This window comes from Macaca thibetana, chromosome 3, assembly GCF_024542745.1.
Source record: "Macaca thibetana thibetana isolate TM-01 chromosome 3, ASM2454274v1, whole genome shotgun sequence".
NCBI lineage: Eukaryota > Metazoa > Chordata > Mammalia > Primates > Cercopithecidae > Macaca > Macaca thibetana.
The window spans coordinates 18,331,909-18,349,996 of NC_065580.1; the positions used below are offsets into that span (position 1 = coordinate 18,331,909).

At 50.6% G+C, this 18,088-nt stretch overlaps 2 protein-coding genes across 50 annotated transcripts in view; one reads left to right on the plus strand and one right to left on the minus strand.

Annotated features, from left to right (window-relative positions):
• The window catches only part of NDUFB2 (NADH:ubiquinone oxidoreductase subunit B2), a 1,166,996-nt gene that overhangs the window by 61,190 nt on the left and 1,087,718 nt on the right, over window positions 1-18,088 (minus strand). The gene's annotated exons all lie outside the window — the stretch shown is intronic.
• DENND2A (DENN domain containing 2A) overlaps window positions 4,374-18,088 on the plus strand; it is a 126,607-nt gene continuing 112,892 nt past the window's right edge. Inside the window, exon 1 of one of the 2 annotated variants that reach the window (XM_050782228.1) lies at window positions 4,374-4,549. The gene's annotated coding sequence lies outside the window, so the exon portion shown is untranslated. Of the gene's footprint in view, window positions 4,550-5,088; window positions 5,108-18,088 lie in introns of those variants that run through there. The other variant, XM_050782230.1, reaches the window with a different exon arrangement.

Consider the following 18,088-nt stretch of genomic DNA (forward strand, 5'->3'; position numbering starts at 1 on the left):
GGTTTCACCACGTTGGCCAGGCTGGTCTCGAATTCCTGACCTCAGGTGATCTGCCCTCCCCGGCCTCCCAATGTGCTGGGATTACAGCCATAAGCCACCACGTCCGGCCTGGTTTCTTTATTTTTATTTTTATTGGAGGGCAGTCAGAACCTGGAAGAGAGGGTCTGTTCCACCCAAACACTGTCGGAGCAAGAGACAGAGCCGTGGGCCCATTGAATGCACTACTCCCTTGGCTTATGGCTGAGATAAAGCCAGCTCTGTTGCCTGTGCGTGCTGGTAGATGGTCCTGGACCTACAAGGGGTGGGGAGGGAGGGGGAATTGAGCACTGATGCAGGAGAAGAAAAACTGCCTGCCTGCCATTCTTCAACCTTGACGCTCTGTGTTCATGGAGGGCGGGGGAAGGAGATTAGGAAAATAATAATAACCAACAGGACAGTACCTGTGAGTCCTCCCATGGACCAGGCACCATATTAAAACCTCACAACAGTGCTCTTAGGAGGTCACAGCCATTGCCATTTCCACCCTACAGATGAAGGTTTAAAAAACTGGGATTTAGAGGCTGAGCAACCTGCTGCAAAGCTGAATGTGCCTCTCCAATCAAGGTCTGCGCTCCTCAGCAGGACGCTGGAGGAAAAGGAGGAGAGGAAGGAAGAAATGTTCTTTCTCCTGGGCAGTGGCCCAGGGCTGCTCTGCGTGGGGGAAACAAGGTTACTATTCAGGAGGCTGAAGTGGGGAGTTTGAGGCCAGCCTGGGCAACATAGCAAGACCCTGTCTCAATATAAACAAATTAAAATAAATTTTAAAATAAAATAAAAAAGACTGGCCACAGTGACTCATGCTGGTAATCCCGGCACTTTGGGAGGCCAAGGTGAGGGGATCACCTGAGGTCAAGAGTTTGAGACCAGCCTGGTCAACATGGCAAAACCCCATCTCTACTAAAAATACAAAAATTAGCCGGGTGTGGTGGTGTACACCTGCAATACCAGCTACTTGGGAGGCTGAGGCAGGAGAATCACTTGAACCCGGGAGGCAGAGGTTACAATGAGCTGAGATTGCACCACTGCACTCCAGCCTGGGCGACAGAGCAAGACTCTGTCTCAAAATAATAATAATAAATAAAATAAAATAAAATATAAAGAAGCAAGATTAAATACTCAAAAGAGAAATCAACTTGACCCTTTCCTCTCACCCTCACTTTTCCCAACTTGAGGCCAGGCATGATCTCCTACCCTAAGCTTCATTCTCCAACATGAAGAGAAGCTGTGGACAGAGAAGGAGGGCAGAGGACGAATATACTGTTGGAGTTGTCAGCACCAGGAACAGGAGAAGGGGGATGACTGAGAGGCCCCTCCAGGCTCCAACGTGTGGCACCAGCCTTGGAGGGCTATCATGGGCTACCTTGTCTCCCTTCTCCAGGGAGCCAGCAGGGGCAGGGCCACATGGGGAAGGAGGGAGGGGGCCATATGTGGGACCCCTGTCATGGTCAGAACCACAGGATGACCCAGCAATGGGAGCAGCCAGCTCTGAGAAGTTGGAGGGCTGGGGGCTGTGAGAGGCAGGCAGGGTTAGAAATACACAAAGGTCATCAGGCTCAGACCCAAGGAACTAAGGCAGGAGTTATTTTCCTAAAACAGGTTAGTGTCCGGAAGTCAAAGATGAGGGAGTGGAAGGCCAGGCACAGTGGCTCACACCTATATAATCTCAGCACTTTGGGAAGCTGAGGTGGGAGGATCACTGGAGGTCAAGAGTTCGAGACCAGCCTGGCCAACATGGTGAAACCCTGTTTCTACTAAAAATACAAAAATTAGCTGGGCATGGTGGCGGACGCCTATAATCCCAGCCACATGGGAGGCTGAGGCAGAAGAATCACTTGAACTCGGGAGGCAGAGGCTTCAGTGAGCCAAGACCACACCACTGTACTCTAGCCTAGGTGACAGAGTGAGACTCTGTCTCAAAAAAAAAAAAAAAAAAAAAAAGGCCAGGCGCGGTGGCTCATGCCTATAATCCCAGCACTTTGGGAGGCCAAGGCAGGTGGATCATGAGGTCAGGAGTTTTTAAGACCAGCCTAGCCAAGATGGTGAAACCCTGTCACTACTAAAAATACAAGAAAATTAGCCAGGCATGGTGGCAGACACCTGTAATCCCAGCTACTCAGGAGGCTGAGGCAAAAGAATCGCTTGAACCCAGGAGGTGGAGGTTGCAGTGAGCCAAGATCGCACCAGTTTGCTTTCTTATATGTTTTGGCAGTCCTGGGAATAATTAACCCTCAAGAAGCCAAGTCTTGGCCAGGCATGATGGCTCGCATCTATAATACCAACTTGGGAGGCCAAGTCATGAGGATCACTTGAGGCCAGGAGTTCAAGATTAGCCTGGACAACATAGCAAGACCTACAAAAAATAAAAAGCCGACCATGATGGCATACATCTGTAGTCCTAGCTAACTGGGAGGCTGAGGTGGAAGATTGCTTGAGCCCAGGAGTTCGAGGCTGCAGTGAGCTATGATCGCACCACTGCACTCCACCGTGGGTGAGAGACTGAGATTGCCTCAATCAATCAATCAATAAAAAACAAGCCAAGCCTGGGAAGCTGAGGCAGGAGAATGGCGTGAACCTGGGAGGCGGAGCTTGCAGTGAGCTGAGATCCCGCCACTGCACTCCAGCCTGGGCGACAGAGCAAGACTCTGTCTCAAAAAAAAAAAAAAAAAAAAAAAGCCAAGCCTCTGATCTTTATTTAGAACGTGAAAAACTTACTGAATAATGCTTCAACAAACAAAACAATATTTTAAATGCTTACACTTAAAAAAAAAAGCTTGCACTTTGCAAATGTGGGCTCTAAAAGTTGACTCGGCTTAGTTAAAATGGGTATGTCATGAGGAGTTTAAGGAACTTCGTAAGCCCTGGAAAAGCTTCAAAGAGTTCCCAGAATGCATAAAACCCTCAGCTGAGAAGAAAACAGCTTTTTTTCCTGTGACTTTGAACAAGTCCCTCAAATCTCAGGCGCCCAGTCTATAGGCACTGCCTGGGCAGTATTACGTCAAATTACACCCATCTTTTATTTTTCACTGTCTCCCTTCTGCCTTTCTCTCGCGCGCACACTCCTGTGGATTTTTAAGGCTAAGCCTCTCTTCTCTCTTTCCCACTTGCCTGAACTTTAGGCCTCTTTGCTGTCCCGCAGGACCATGGCTCCCAGTCCTTCTGGAAGTCACTGAGCTAAAGACGAGGATGGCCATCCTCTGGTGTGGAGATGAACCTGAAGCCTGCTCCCACCGCGCGCAAATCACCCCGCCAGGTCCCCCTCACTGTCACCAGGGCACTCCTCTGCTCAAAAACGTTCTGTCCCCCACTTGAAATCTGTCCAAGCCTACCCATCAGACCGGATTCACCACTAGTCCTCACTCGGCTGTTTCTGAAATGCCTAGCCTCCGCTTCTGGCCTCCGCTGGTGCTCTTCTCTCCACTCAGAACCCTTTCCTTTCCCCCACTTTCTTCCACCTATGCAAATACTATTAAGTGTTCCCGGCCCGGTCAAAGCTCCAGGGAACTTCCTCGAAGGCCCCAGCCCGTATTCCAGACCGTCTTGCCCGCGCCCACGGCATTTCCCTGCAGACTTCTGCTTGGCAGCCCGCATCCTGCAGTCTGTGTTCCTTGACGGTGTCCTGCGTGAGTGCGGGCAGCGGGTCTATGAAGTCACTTCTCTTGGAAGCTTTTCCTGACCTCCTCCCTTCCCGCCCGGTCTGGGAGACCTTCTGCAGGGCGCTTGGCCCTAGGAACTCCCCGGCCTCCATCACCCTCATCGCCCGTCTCATGACTGTCATTACCCCTGCCCGACGGCAAGCTGCCTGGGGCAAGGGCGGTGCCTGACTTACTGCCCGGGGTGCCCCCGACCCGGGCCCAGTGCCGAGTGTGTTAACCGCCTGGAGTGAGCGGGGCCGGGCCTCCGTTCCCTTGGCTTGGACGTCCAGCTCTCAGCCCCGGGCCGGGAGCACCTCGCGAATCCGCCCGGGCCCGGGTGGAAGGGAGCCGGCGCGCGGCGGGCGTCCTCCCAGGAAGGGTTAAGCCACCTCTCCCCCACCCCGAGAGGCGAGGGGGCGAGTCCGGCAGAAGGTCCTGTTTACCGCTGCTCCGCGCGGGGCCGGGCCCTGGGAGAGGGGTTGCCGTGGCAACCGGCCGGGCGCCCGCCAGCTGCGGATTAGCTCACTGGGCCGGGCGGGATGGGTCGGGAGGAGGGGGCGCGCGTCGCGCAGATCGTCGCGGAGCCGCGGGAAGAGAAGGCAGGGGCAGCGGGCGAGCCTGCGCTGGGCCGGCCGAGGGAAGCGAGCCGCTGGGGCCGGGGACGGCGGAGACCCCACGGGAGCGCGCGCGGCGGGGACCCCCAGGGGCTTGCGGGCGGCCGGGGGAGGCTCGGCGGACAAAGGGGCGGAGGGCGGAGAGCCATGGCCTCCCCGGCCCCCGCCGCCGCCCGCCCCCGAGCCGTGCCGCCAGCCGTCCTGGCCCGCCCCGGAGCCCCCCAGATACGCCCCAGAGCCCGCGGAGCCGCCGCCCGCGGGAAGGTAGGGCCGGGCCGGGTCCGGGGGTGCAGGGTCGAGCTGGGGAGGGAAAGGGGACGGAGGAGGGGACGCGCGGGGGAGGGAGGAAACGGCTCGCGCGACCCGAGCCCTGACGGGGGAAGTGGCTCTGCAGACGGGAGTCTGAGTTCCCGCCTGGTCCCGGGACTTGTGCAGAGCGCGATCCAAGCGTCCCTCCCGGGCTCTGGCTGACTCCCAGGGCTGAGCCCGGACGCCGCCGTCCCGCGCGCCTCGGGGACCTGCAGAAAGCCTGCAGACCCCCGCCCTGCGTTGTGCTGGGTCCCTCGGGGCGCGAGTGCGAGTGTGAGTGTGTGCGCGTGTGTCCGCGCGTGTTTGTGTCTGTGTGAGTGTGTGTGCGCGCGCTTGTCTGTGTGTGTGCGCGCGGGTCTGTGTGTGTGTGTGCGAGTGTGTGCGCGCGCTTGTGTGTCTGTGTGTGCGAGTGTGTGTGTGTGCGTGCGCGTGCAAGCGCAGGGCATCGAGGCGGCTGAGCAGCTGGGCTCCCCTCACAGCGGTCAGCATTTGCAGTCTTGGGAAAGCAAGAAGGTAAAGATGATTGAATGGTCTTACTTCTTCCACTTTGTCCCCAAGGGTGGAGTTGGGAGCAGATGGAGCCCAGGGGAAGTCTGGACACAGTCGTATTAGGAGGGTCACAGAGAGCTGAGTGAGACCACGGAGCAAAGTCAGACCTCAGCCGTGGAATCTTATTATGGGGGACCTGGGACAGGAAGCAGGAAGCTGGTCAGGGCTCTCCAGGGGCGTAAATTGGGCAAGGGAAGTGCAGTGACCCTGCCTTAACCAGCTGGTGCTGACTTCCAGCTGCTGTTCAGATTCAGGAATGTGACTTCCCCAAGGTTCCAAATGACATGGGACAGTAATGGGCTGGGGGTAACAGAGTTGTAATAGGCGTGCTCCAGTAATCTTGTTAGTAAACTCTTACACTCTCTGCGGTTACCACATAAAAGAAGAGAAAGAAATCCCTTCTCCTTACATCATCAAATATCAGATACCAAAAGAGTGGAGTAGAAAGTCTTTGGGTGGGCAGTGTGGGAGGGAGCAGAACTCCAAGAGTAAGTGTGTGTGAGGGTGTGAGTGTGTGTGTGTGTCAGAGACGGTTTCTGAGGCCTGGTAATGAAAAGGCTGGCGGGAGGCTGGCCTCCAGTCCTTTTGTTTGTTTTTTATTTTTATTTTTTTGAGTCAGAGTCTTGCTCTGTCACCCAGGCTGGAGTGCAGTGGCCCGGTCTCAGCCCACTGCAACCTCCGCCCCCTGGGTTCAAGCAATTCTCCTGTCTCAGCTTCTTGAGTAGCTGGGATTACAGGCGCCCACCACCACGTCCAGCTAATTTTTGTATTTTTAGTAGAGACGGGGTTTCACCATGTTGGCCAGGCTGGTCTCAAACTCCTGACCCCGGGTGATCTGCCCGCCTTGGCCTCGCAAAGTGCTGGGATTACAGGCATGAGCCATTGTGCCTGGCCTCCAGTCCTTTCATTCTGGAAGATTAATAAAATCGTGTGTCAAGTATTCTATTCATCCCCTTAAACAGCTCAGTGTGCAAGGCATGTGTGCTAGACATCAGTGGCACAGCGAGGAATGAGACGTCCCCCTTCCTTCGAGGAACACCATCCTAGCTGGGTAGTCAAACAAAAAAGTAAAACCAGTCCTGGCCCAGCCTGGCTGTGAGGGTTGCATGGCGTAGAGCTAGGGCAGCCCAGAGAGGAGTTGCTGCAGGGAAGCCCCACAGATTAGGTGATGCTTGGGCTAAGCCCTGAAAACCACCTCACCAAGGAAACAGCAGGGAAGGTTGTTTCAGGCTGAAAGAACAGAATGTGCAAAGTCACCAAGAGGGTCTAGGAGAGGCCAGTGAGGGGAATTCAGTGTGGCTGCGGGTTGCAGGATGTGAGTGCGTGCTGGGGAGAGGTGAGGCGGGGGCTGTCAGGGCAGAGGCACAGGGAAGGAAGGATCCGCCAGAAGGAGGCAGGAGTATGCACTGAAGCAAGAGTGATGCGCTCCTTCTGGCTATTGGTTGGGGAGGCCTGAAGGAGGAGGAAGAGACCAAGACTTTTTGCAACACCCAGGCCAGAATTACTGAGGAGCAGGAGAAGCTGAGAGGATGCCAGGATCAAGAGGCAGGACCTGATGACTGGTTTGGGCAGAGTGTGATAACTTAGACTAAAAGCAAGTATGTACAGAAATGCTCAGGAGAAAACAAAGCAAAGCAAAAGGAATGTGGACCTTCGGAGTGGCCTGCATTTAGCAGATTACAACACTTGGATAACGCATTTGGCTGTAAGTTTTCTGGCAGCTTAGGGACAAACAAAAATACACTGGGTTGCATAGTTTGGGATTTTGGACAACAGAAACCATACAAATTAATTCTCAGAACAAAACTTTTCCTGGAATTGAACTCAGCTGGGAATTTATCATGTGGAACTTTATGTAAAGACTGAAGAGTGACGTAGAAAAAAAAAATCCTCGTTGCTGGTGTTACAAAAGATGGGAAGATAAAACTCCCCATTACTGCCTTCCTCTGCCATCCTGTTATGTCTAGGGGAGTGAACTGCACTTCTGTGAGGACTGGGCGTCATCTCAGGGTATGGGGCCAGGGGAATCCTATACAGAGGACACAGTGGTACGTCAAGTGCAGGAAGAGCTGACACCCATCTCCATGAATGTAGAGAGCAAGGCGTCTGGGGTGCTCAACCATGAAGGGAAGGAGGCTCATCATAGTATAGCCCAGAGAGGGGTGGGCTGAGACTCTGGTCTGCAGAAGGGGACAGGTAGGGCACAGCATGTTGGAAGGGCCAGCATCCAGGAATCCTGACCCCCGGGGAAACAGGCAGGGAGAGTGCACACAGCATTGTAGGATTCCATTCATATGGGCAAGTCCACTTCCCAGGGCGGTCCTGGTCATTCTGCCTCCAGACTTGATGTAGATCCTGCCTCTAAAGGGGTAGGAAAAGGGTGGGACTCAGGAGACCAGAGATCCTCTTCAGGAGACCAGAGAGGCCCAGGAGGGTGGAAATCTTGTTTGCTACAACATAAGGAAGTTGCAGAGAAACCAGGAGTGGGAGCTGAGAACTGGGAGGTCCTGCAGACTCAGCCACAGATTTCCTGGCCAGGCTCTTCTCTTTGGTTTCTGCAGAAGGCAGAGAACCTGCAGAATCTATGTCCATACATTGCTAATATACCCTCTGAACTTTAAACTGTTTCTTGCCAACTATAGCTGTCTTAAATTAACATTCAGTAGGGGTGGGATTCTACCCCTCCAGTTAAATTTCTTTCTTTTTTTTTTTTTTTTTTGAGACGGAGTCTCGCTCTGTCGCCCAGGCTGGAGTGCAGTGGCCGGATCTCAGCTCACTGCAAGCTCCGCCTCCCGGGTTCCCGCCATTCTCCTGCCTCAGCCTCCCGAGTAGCTGGGACTACAGGTGTCCGCCACATCGCCTGGCTAGTTTTTTGTATTTTTTAGTAGAGACGGGGTTTCACCGTGTTAGCCAGGATGGTCTCGACCTCCTGACCTCGTGATCCACCCGTCTCGGCCTCCCAAATAAATTTCTTAACATTTTTAATCTTGGGTTGTGCATTAGAATATACATTTAAATGCTGGGGAGGAGAGTTTGAGACCAGCCTGAGCAACATGGCAAGACCCCATCTCTATAAAAAATAAAAGAAATTGGCCAGGCGCAGTGGCCCACGCCTGTAATCCCAACACTTTGGGAGGCTGAGGCAGGCAGATCACTGGAGATCAGGAGTTTGAGACCAGCCTGGCCAACCCCATCTCTACTAAAAATACAAAAATTAGCCAGACGTGGTGGCACATGCCTGTAATCCCAGCTACTTGGGAGGCTGAGGCAGGAGAATCGCTTGAATCCAGGAGGCGGAGGTTGCGTGAGCCAAGATTGCATCACTACATTCCAGCCTGGGCGACAAAGCAAGACTCCATCTCAAAAATAAATAAATAAAAGAAATTAACTACACACGGTGGCACATACCTGTAGTCCCAGCTACTCGGGAGACTGAGGCGGGAGGATCACTTGAGCCCAGGGAGGTTGAGGCTGCAGTGAGCATGATTGTGCCACTTCACTCCAGCTTAGGCGCAGGCCCTGTGTCCGGAAAAAAAAAAAAAAAAAAAAAGGCTGGGGAGGCAGATTTAAAAACAGCTGATACTTAGGTCAATTAAAATCTCTGAGAGTAGGCCCTGGCATCAGTATTTTTTTTAAGATCCCCAGATGATTTTATGATACAGCTGAGGTTGAGACTGGCTGCTCTAACACTCACTTATAGAGAGCCCATCACAGGGCGGGATAGAAACTCAGATTCCAAAAGATCCTGGGTGGGGCACATGGGATGCCTCGCAGGTCCTCAAAAGTGGACAAGGCTGGCCTTGCTTGTTCCTGGCGTTCCGCACAGTCTCCTGGACTCCTGGTCTCGCTGCTTCTCCCCCAAGGTCTGTCTTTACCAGCGCTCTGTTCCTTCTGGCAGTCACCTTGCTGAAGACTGGGGGTTAGGAGTTGCTTCCCTGGAGCTGCCCTGGATTGCTCTTTCTTGGAGAGATTTTAGTGAGACTGGTTTTCCACGGGTTCACTGTGTAGCCCGCTTCGGGCCGTGACTCCTCACTGTCCTCATCACTGCCTCTCTGCCCACACGCATTGTTGCTTGTTACCCCAGGAGCCTGGCCCTGGGCACTGGCTGTCAGCCTCGTGTGTCCAAGCATAAACCCTTCTTCTGCCACCTGAACCAGATGGCCTCCACTTGTACCCCACACTCTCTTGAAATTCCCTGTGCTGGTTACTCAGGGGGAAGAGTGCCAGGTCCTGCTGCCCCCTTTAGTGATAGGAGGCAAGCACTTCCTGGAACTGGGGCAAGCGGTGAGCTAAGTTCTCTACTTTTCATATGCAAAAGACAGCGACATGCTTGGAAGCCAGAGTCAGACTCTCCTTTACCCTGGCCTTAAAATCAATGTCTGACGTGGGCAAAAGTTTATTCCGTCAGCCCTCTGTTTGCCAGCTGGGCCTAGAATTGCCACTCTAGCTTCAGCTGCTCTTTGGCACGTTCGTCCCTGGCTTGCAGTTCAGAGGGGCTAAAGAACAGATAAGCCCGAGACCCACTCTTCCAACTGGTTGAAATACGGGAAACCAAGTGATCGTTTTTTCCCCTGGTCTTGGGGAAGGAAGGGGTGAGTCACCCTTGCAGCAAGCTTAGGGAAGAGGTTAGCTTCCCTCAGTGGAAGGGAACCAGGAGGTCATAGGCATCCCTTCAGAAGGAAATGAAAGCAGGGATCATTGGCTGGAGAGTGGGGCCAGTACAGGGAGCCGTGACCTTGGCTGTGACCCCTCCTCCCAGGATCCCCAGGCCTTCCACACACTGCGGATCTTATCTGAAGGGCTTGTCAGACCACTTCAAGCAGAGTGCCAAATGCATTTCCTTTTGTTGTTTTGTCTTCTAAAAAAGTACACTTAAAAATTGTAGGTTTACTTATAAACTTTATGTGTAATATATGAAAGTTATATTTGTCATAAAACATTTATTTATTTATTATTTATTTATTTTTAGACAGGGTCTTGCTATGTTACCCAGGCTAGAGTGCAGTGATGTAATGATGGCTCACTGCAGCTTCCACCTCCTGGGCTCAAGTGATCCTGCTGCCTCAGCCTCTTGAGTAGCTGGGACTATAGGTGCGCACCACCGTACCTAGCTAATTTTTGTATTTTTAGGAGAGACAGAGTTTCCCCATGTTGCCCAGGCTGTTCTCAAACTCATGGACTTAAGCAATCCACCTGCCTTGGCCTTCCAAAGTGCTGGGACTACAGGCATGAGCCACTGCACTTGGCCAAAATTTTTTTTTTTTTTTTTGAGACGGAGTCTTGCTCTGTTACGCAGGCTGGAGTTCAGTGCCGTGATCTTGGCTCACTACAACCTCCACCTCCTGGGTTCAAGCAATTCTCCTGCCTCAGCCTCCCAAGTAGCTGCACTGGAGTGCAGTGGCGTGATCTCAGCTCACAGCAACCTCTGCCTCCCAGGTTCAAGTAATTCTCCTGCCTCAGCCTCCCAAGTAGCTGGGACTACAGGCGCCCACCACCTCGCCTGGCTAGTTTTTGTATTTTTTAGTAGAGAGGGGGTTTCACCATGTTCGCTAGGCTAGTTTGGAACTCCTGACCTCAAGTGATCTGCTGGCCTCGACCTCCCAAAGTGTTGGAATTACAGGCGTGAGCCACCACGTCTGGCCAAAAATTTTAAATTTCTAATTTTAATATGTTTTCTTTTAAAAGTTAACAAAACTCAAAATATAATACATTGCCTCTGTGCATGTGCCATAGTATGAATTTTAATGTTCATATTAACTTAAATAGAAATTTATAAAATATTCGGGGCAAAACCAGTGTGGGTACAATTGGGTTAAGGAACAGACAGGTACTATATCTTATTATTGTTTTAGAAGGGAGTATTAGTATCTCATTTTCAAAATAACCATCACTTGGCACAAATAGATTCAATAAGTATGTGGCTTTGAAATATATTTTAGGCCGGGCATAGTGGCTCACGCCTGTAATCCCAGCACTTTGGGAGGCCGAGGCAGGCGGATCACAAGGTCAAGAGATTGAGACCATTCTGGCTAACACGGTGAAACCCCGTCTCTACTAAAAATACAAAAAATTAGCCGGGCGTGGCGGCATGCGCCTGTAGTCCTAGCTACTTGGGAGGCTAAGGCAAGAGAATGGCGTGAGCCCAGGAGGTGGAGCTTGCAGTGAGCCGAGATCACACCACTGCACTCCAGCCTGGGCAACAGAGCGAGATTCTGTCTCAAAAAAAGAAAAAAAGAAAAAAAAAAAAAAAAAATCTATTTGAATCTCGCAATTCCACTTTTAGGAATTTATCTTAGGAAAATATTGGAACAAGGGCTGTAGAGTATTTGTGGCAGCATTGTTGGTAGTAGCTGAGCTTGGAGGCTGAAGTGGGAGATCACTTGAGCCTGGCGGGCGGAGATTGCAGTGAGTCAAGATCACGCCACTGCACTCCAGCCTGGGCAACAGAAGTCTCAAAAAAATCTTTATAGATTGTCTTCCATGTTGTCTCAGTTTTGTCTCTTGCTGTTGGTTTCATGTTTCCATAACCTTGATGGCACATCACCACAATTCCACATGTTGTGTAGGTTGAAACCTAGGATGGGTGGACCAAGTGACACAACACGGCCAACCCAGCAAAGCAATTTCAAGGGCCTTTCTTTCTCCCCCTTACACTCCCCCACTTATCAGAAGAAAAGACGCAATAATGGTCAAATTTGATTCAGCACTAAATTCTCTGCAAGTTCATGGTAGGTAAAAGATAGGGTAACCATATACACAAAGTGGGACAGTAGAGAAAGTAAAAAGCGTGCATTAGGCCAGGCGCGGTGGCTCACACCTATAATTCTAGCATGTTGGGAGGCCGAGGCGGGTGGATCACTTGAGGTCAGGAGTTTGAGACCAGCCTGGCCAAACCCGATCTCTATAAAAATACAAAAATTAGGGCTGGGCATGGTGGCTCATGCCTGTAATCCTAGCACTTTGGGAGGCAGACCGGATCAGTTGAGGTCAGGAGTTGGAGATCAGCCAGGCCAATGAATCCCTGTCTCTACTAAAAATACAAGAATTAGCCAGGTGTGGAGGCGGGCGCCTGTAGTCCCAGCTACTCAGGAGGCCGAGGCAGGAGAATCACTTGAACCTGGGAAGCAGAGGTTGCAGTGAGCCAAGATTGCGTCACTGCACTCCAGTCTAGGTCACAAGAGCTAAACTCCTCAAAAAACAAAACAAAACAAACAAAACAAACAAACATAACACTAAAAATAAGTTGTTAATTGATATACAATAGGCTTAACCTGGACTGGTCCCTGCAAACTGCACCTTGTGGCCACGCTGGAAAAGGCTGAGAGTTGGATATGCTCATTCATTCTCCTTGCTGGGACAGGTGTGTTGACCCAGCCAGAGGTGATTTGGTACCACCCCTCTGTCTATCTCCCACCACCTTTCTTATCCACATCTAGAGTTGAGGCTTGAGTTTAGGGAAGGGGAGGAGGCCAGGTGGGTAGTCCAAGGTTGCATATGAACTTCCTTCTTGCTCCCATTCAGTGAATCAGAGGAGACAGATTCTATTTTCACTGCCTCTCCCAGCTCACCATGGAAAAATAATAACTGCCTATCTTCTTCCATCAAACTTTAAAGCGTTAAAACAGGACACTTCTATAATTTTATTTGGGCATTTCATGTGCCTGGGAAATACAGGCTAAACCTCCCCAGATGACCAAGCAGAGGCATTTGTAAGGGATCACACAGCAAATCACAATTCAGACTGACCCAGCATGGTCCAGGGTGAAGTTGGTTGGGGAAGAAGCCATATGCTCTGGTTTGGTTACTAGATAGAAATAATGGGACAGCCTAAGACATAGAATGTGCATCCCCCGAGCTTGGAGTGAGACTAGTCTCTCAGCCACAGATTTGGTCGGGGTGGTGACCGCGAAGATGGAAAGGAACTTCCCAAACCAGCTTGCCTCATGCTCTGGGATCTTCAGCCAGGGCAATGTCTCCAGCACCCTGGCGTCTCAGAGGGATTCTCTACTTAATGCTCTGAGCTGCAGATGAGATTTGTTCAGATTTGTCATGAAGTGTGTGGTCATCCAACCTCAAATACAACTCCCTGGCATCTTGTGGTGACTGTCATCTGTCATCTGTGCCATTTCATCATCTGTATTTGTGACGATCAACAAACATACACAACCTTACAGGATATCAGAAGGGGACCAGTGCCCTCTGTTTACTCTCCCGCTGACTGATGCATCTAATGGGGTGGAAAAATGTCAGAGAAGAGAGAGCTTCTTAATCCCTCTCAAAGCAACCAGACTTGAAGTTTCCAGCACTGCAGAGAGCCAGGAGAGCCTCTTATTCCAGGCTCTTCCTTCCCTTGAACATAGGACAGCCAAGATTCCTGGTCTGGTATGGAACTGAGAGAGATGGGTAAGCGGGCTAAGAGGCTGCTTCCGGGTACACACCCAACCCCAAGATTCAGACTGCCAGTTTGTCAGGAGAAAGCGAGAAAGAGAATGCTCCTTTTGGGAGCAAGAAAGAAGCAGAACAAATGCAGGAGTCCCATGAGGCAGATCCACATGTTCCTTCCCCACACCCCTGAAATCTGGCTTCTATTCCTAACCATCTGCTGAAACCACATCTCAGGTTACTAATGGTTCATCTGTGGCCAGTTCCCTGTTCTCATGCTTCTTTATCTCGCTAATGCACTTGACACACCCTGACCCTTCCTTCTTGAAACCCAAGTCAAGGTGAATGTAAAATGCGTGCAGTGATGTATCTGCGCCACTTGTCAAAATACTGAAATGCTTCTATTCTGGTTGATAAATAGGGTGTCCCACACTCCCAGAACCATTAACTCTCCCCCTGCCAAGAGCTGGCCATTAAAGGGTTAACAGTAAGGCCATAGCTTGTTGGGCTCCTGCACACTTTTGTTATAATTTTGTTGTGTGTGTGTGTGTGTGTGTTTTTTCCTTTTTTTTTTTTTTTTTTTTTGAGACGGAGTCTCGCTGTGTCGCCCAGGCTGGAGTGCAGTGGCCGGATCTCAGCTCACTGCAAGCTCTGCCTCCCGGGTTTTTACGCCATTCTCCTGCCTCAGCCTCCCGAGTAGCCGGGACTACAGGCGCCCGCCACCTCGCCCGGCTAGTTTTTTTTGTATTTTTTAGTAGAGACGGGGTTTCACCGTGTTAGCCAGGATGGTCTCGAACTCCTGACCTCGTGATCCGCCCATCTCGGCCTCCCAAAGTGCTGGGATTACAGGCTTGAGCCACCGCGCCCGGCCTTTCCTTTTTTTTTGAGACGGAGTCTCACTCTGTTGCCCAGGCTGGAGAGCAGTGGTGTGATCTTGGCTCACTGTAACCTCCACCTCCCAGGTTCAAGTGTTTCTCCTGCCTCAGCCTCCCGAGTAGCTGAGATTACAGGTGTGGGCCACCATTCCTGGCTAATTTTTTGTATTTTTGTATTTTTTTTTTTTTTGGTAGAAATGGGCTTTCACCATGTTAGTCAGTTTGGTCTCGAACTCCTGACCTCAAATGATCAGCCCGCCTTGGCCTCCCAAAGTGCTGGGATTACAGGTGTGAGCCCGTCCTGTTAGATATTTTGAATAATACTGCCTCAGTGTAGAAACCATACTGTTTTGGTTGTTTTAATTGTCTTTCAAAAAAGAGATCGTCACTGATTCCTCCTGTTCTTATTCAACGGGTATTTATACAACACTCACAGAAGACCAAAATCTCGGTTAGGCATTGTGGGGAATAAAAAGAAGCCGGTGTGTGTGTTCTCCCATTAGAACTCCCTGTCTAGTTGGAAGGCCCAGGTAAAGAAACATACGAAGAGCCTGGGCAACATGGTGAAACCCTGTCTTTAAGAAAAATACAAAAATTAGCTAGGCATGGTGGTACATGCCTGTGGTCCCAGTCACTCAGGAGGCTGAGGTGGGAGGATCACTTGAGCACAAGAGGTAGAGGCTGCAGTGAGCTGTGATGGTGCTACTGCACCCCAGCCAGGGTGACAGAGTGAGACCCTGTCTTAAAAAAAAAAAAAAAGACCTGTCACGGTGGCTCACTTGAGGTCAGGAGTTCGAGACCAGCCTGGCCAACATGGTAAAACCCCGTCTCCACTAAAAACACAAAAATTAGTCAGGCATGATGGCAGGCACCTGTAATCCCAGCTACTCGGGAGGCTAAGGCAGGAGAATTGCTTGAACCCAGGAGGTGGAGGTTGCAGTAAGCTGATATGGCGCCACTGAACTCCAGCCTGGCCGACAGAACGAGACTCCATCTCAAAAAAACAAGAAAGAAAGAAACATAAAAGACACCATGTAGAGAGTGAAGTAACTAGAGCACCATAAAAGCAACCCATGCCTCACTTGCTCACTACCTTCTCCTTCTTCACTGTCTCCCTCAGCTCATCATGCTCAGTTTCATCGCTCCCTCCCAAACTGGACCTCTGAGTTGTTCTTTATACAGACCATTAGCTCATTACCTCTCACTGCCTCTTGCGTGTACCACTCTCACCTTAATGTGTCCAAAAGAGAACATACTTTCTTTTTCTTTTTTTTTTTTGAGACGGAGTCTCGCTCTGTCGCCCAAGCTGGAGTGCAGTGGCCGGATCTCAGCTCACTGCAAGCTCCGCCGCCCCAGTTTACACCATTCTCCTGCCTCAGCCTCCCGAGTAGCTGGGACTACAGGCGCCTGCCACCTCGCCTGGCTAGTTTTTTGTATTTTTTAGTAGAGACGGGGTTTCACCATGTTAGCCAGGATGGTCTTGATCTCCTGACCTCGTGATCCACCCGTCTCGGCCTCCCAAAGTGCTGGGATTACAGGCTTGAGCCACCACGCCCGGCCTGAGAACATATTTTCATTACATTCTGTGGCCTCCTTATTTCCCTGGCTTAGCAAACCTTCACTCCTCTTATTTCGAAACATCCCAACGTCTAGCCTGCTGCCGGGCCTGTCTTCTCCCTGGCTCCCACATGAGTCCCGGGCTCCGTCCTAGCAAGCAGTCTTCATGCTGGGCAGGCTTCGCCTTGTTCTTTACTCCATGCGCTGGCCTCCTCAGGAGCACTTTCCCTTCCCCAACTCTCGGAATCCGATGGAGTCTTTCTTGGCCACCAGGCGCTACCTCTTTGAAGCAGTCCCTGGCTCCCCTTTCATTGCCCTCCTCCAAATTTCTCCAGTTTATATTTGTTTCATAACATTTGCCCCCTTAGTTCAAAAGTATTCCTCCACCCAGTCTGATGGCGCTCCTGCACACCTCTGCGGTTAATTTTGAATACTGCCTTTCACCCTAGACACCATTCTGTTTTGGTTGTCCTAATTGTCTTTGAAAAAATATATCTTCATGGATTCCTCTTGAGTTTTCTGTGAGTTTTATTAAGGGCATGTCAGGTATTCTCTAAACCAACCTTGTCTTTCTGTTTTGAACAATTGCAATCTTTTATTGCCATTTGGTTGATAGGGTTTATATCTTTTGTCTCTAGCTTGAGGGCAGGGACCATTTTTTATACTTGTGTATTGCCAACAGCACCTCAAAGAGAACTGTCTCCAGCTTGCTGGTTAATCATATTGATTAGTTTTAAATCGATCAGTGCTGGCTCAGATTAACTAAATGAAATTATAGGCCAGGTGCGGTGGCTCACGCCTGTAATCCCAGCACTTTGGGAGGCCAAGGCAAGTGGATCATTTGAGGTCAGGAGTTCAAGACCAGCCTGACCAACATGGTGAAACCCCGTCTCTACTAAAAATACAAAAAAATTAGCCGGGCATGGTGGTACGTGCCTGTAGTTCCAGCTACTTGGGAGGCTGAGGCAGGAGAATTGCTTGAACCTGGGAGGCAGAGGTTGCCGTAAGCTGAGATTGCGCCACTGCACTCCAACCTGGGTGACAGAGCAAGACACTGCCTCGAAAAAAATAAATAAATAAACAGAGAAAAGAAAAAGAAATTTTAGGCCAAAGGGGATTATCCATATCTTGAAAGTTAGCTAAATAAAAATGAACACATTTCCAGTCATTGCACAACTTCTGAGTACAAAACACCAGGCACAGATAGTAAACAAACAGAAGTAGGGTCTCAGGTCAGTCAGAGCAGGCTGCTCTGGTCTGAGGGCGACCTCGCCTTACTTTAACAGTTGGCACCACAGCCAGTGCAACAAGTCACTGGCTTCTGCTGCAAAGGAAAGGGGAGCAGGTCACCTAATTCCAAAACCAGCTTTTCAGATTATAACAGCACTTATATGTTGAAGAGTAGTTTAGACTTGCAAACAAATGAGGCTTCGTAAGCAGCCCTGCAGGTGAGTTGAGGACATGGCGTTATTACTAATTCATTAAGAATTAATGCTTGCTGGCTGGGCACAGTGGCTTACACCTGTAATCCCAGCACTTTGGGAGGCCAAAGCTGTCAGATCACTTGAGGTCGAGTTCGAGACAAGCCTGGCCAACGTGGTGAAACCCCATCTCTACTAAAAATACAAAAATTAGTTGGGCATGGTGGTGCACACCTATAGTTCCAGCTACTCAGGAGGCTGAGGCAGGAAAATTGCTTGAACCACTCCAGCCTGGAGGACAAGAGCAAAACTCTGTCTCCAAAAAAAAAAAAAAAAAAAAAAGAAATGAATGCGTGCTGGGCATGGTGGCTCACACCTATAATCCCAGCAGTTTAGGATGCTGAGGTGGGAAGATTGCGTGAGCCCAGGAGTTAGAGACCAGCCTGGGCAACAAATCGAGACCCTGTTTCTATGTCGCTACAAAAAAAAAAAATAGCCAATTGTGGTTGTGCACTCCTGTGGTCCCAGCTAATTGGGCGGCTGAGGCAGGAGGACTGCTTGAACTCGGGAGTTTGAGGCTGCAGTGAACTGTGATTGCACCACTGCACTCATCCTGGGTGACAGAGTAAGACCCCATCTCAAAAAAAAAAAAAAAAAAAGAAAAAATTAAAAATAAAAACAGGCCAGGTGCAGTGGCTCACACCTGTAAT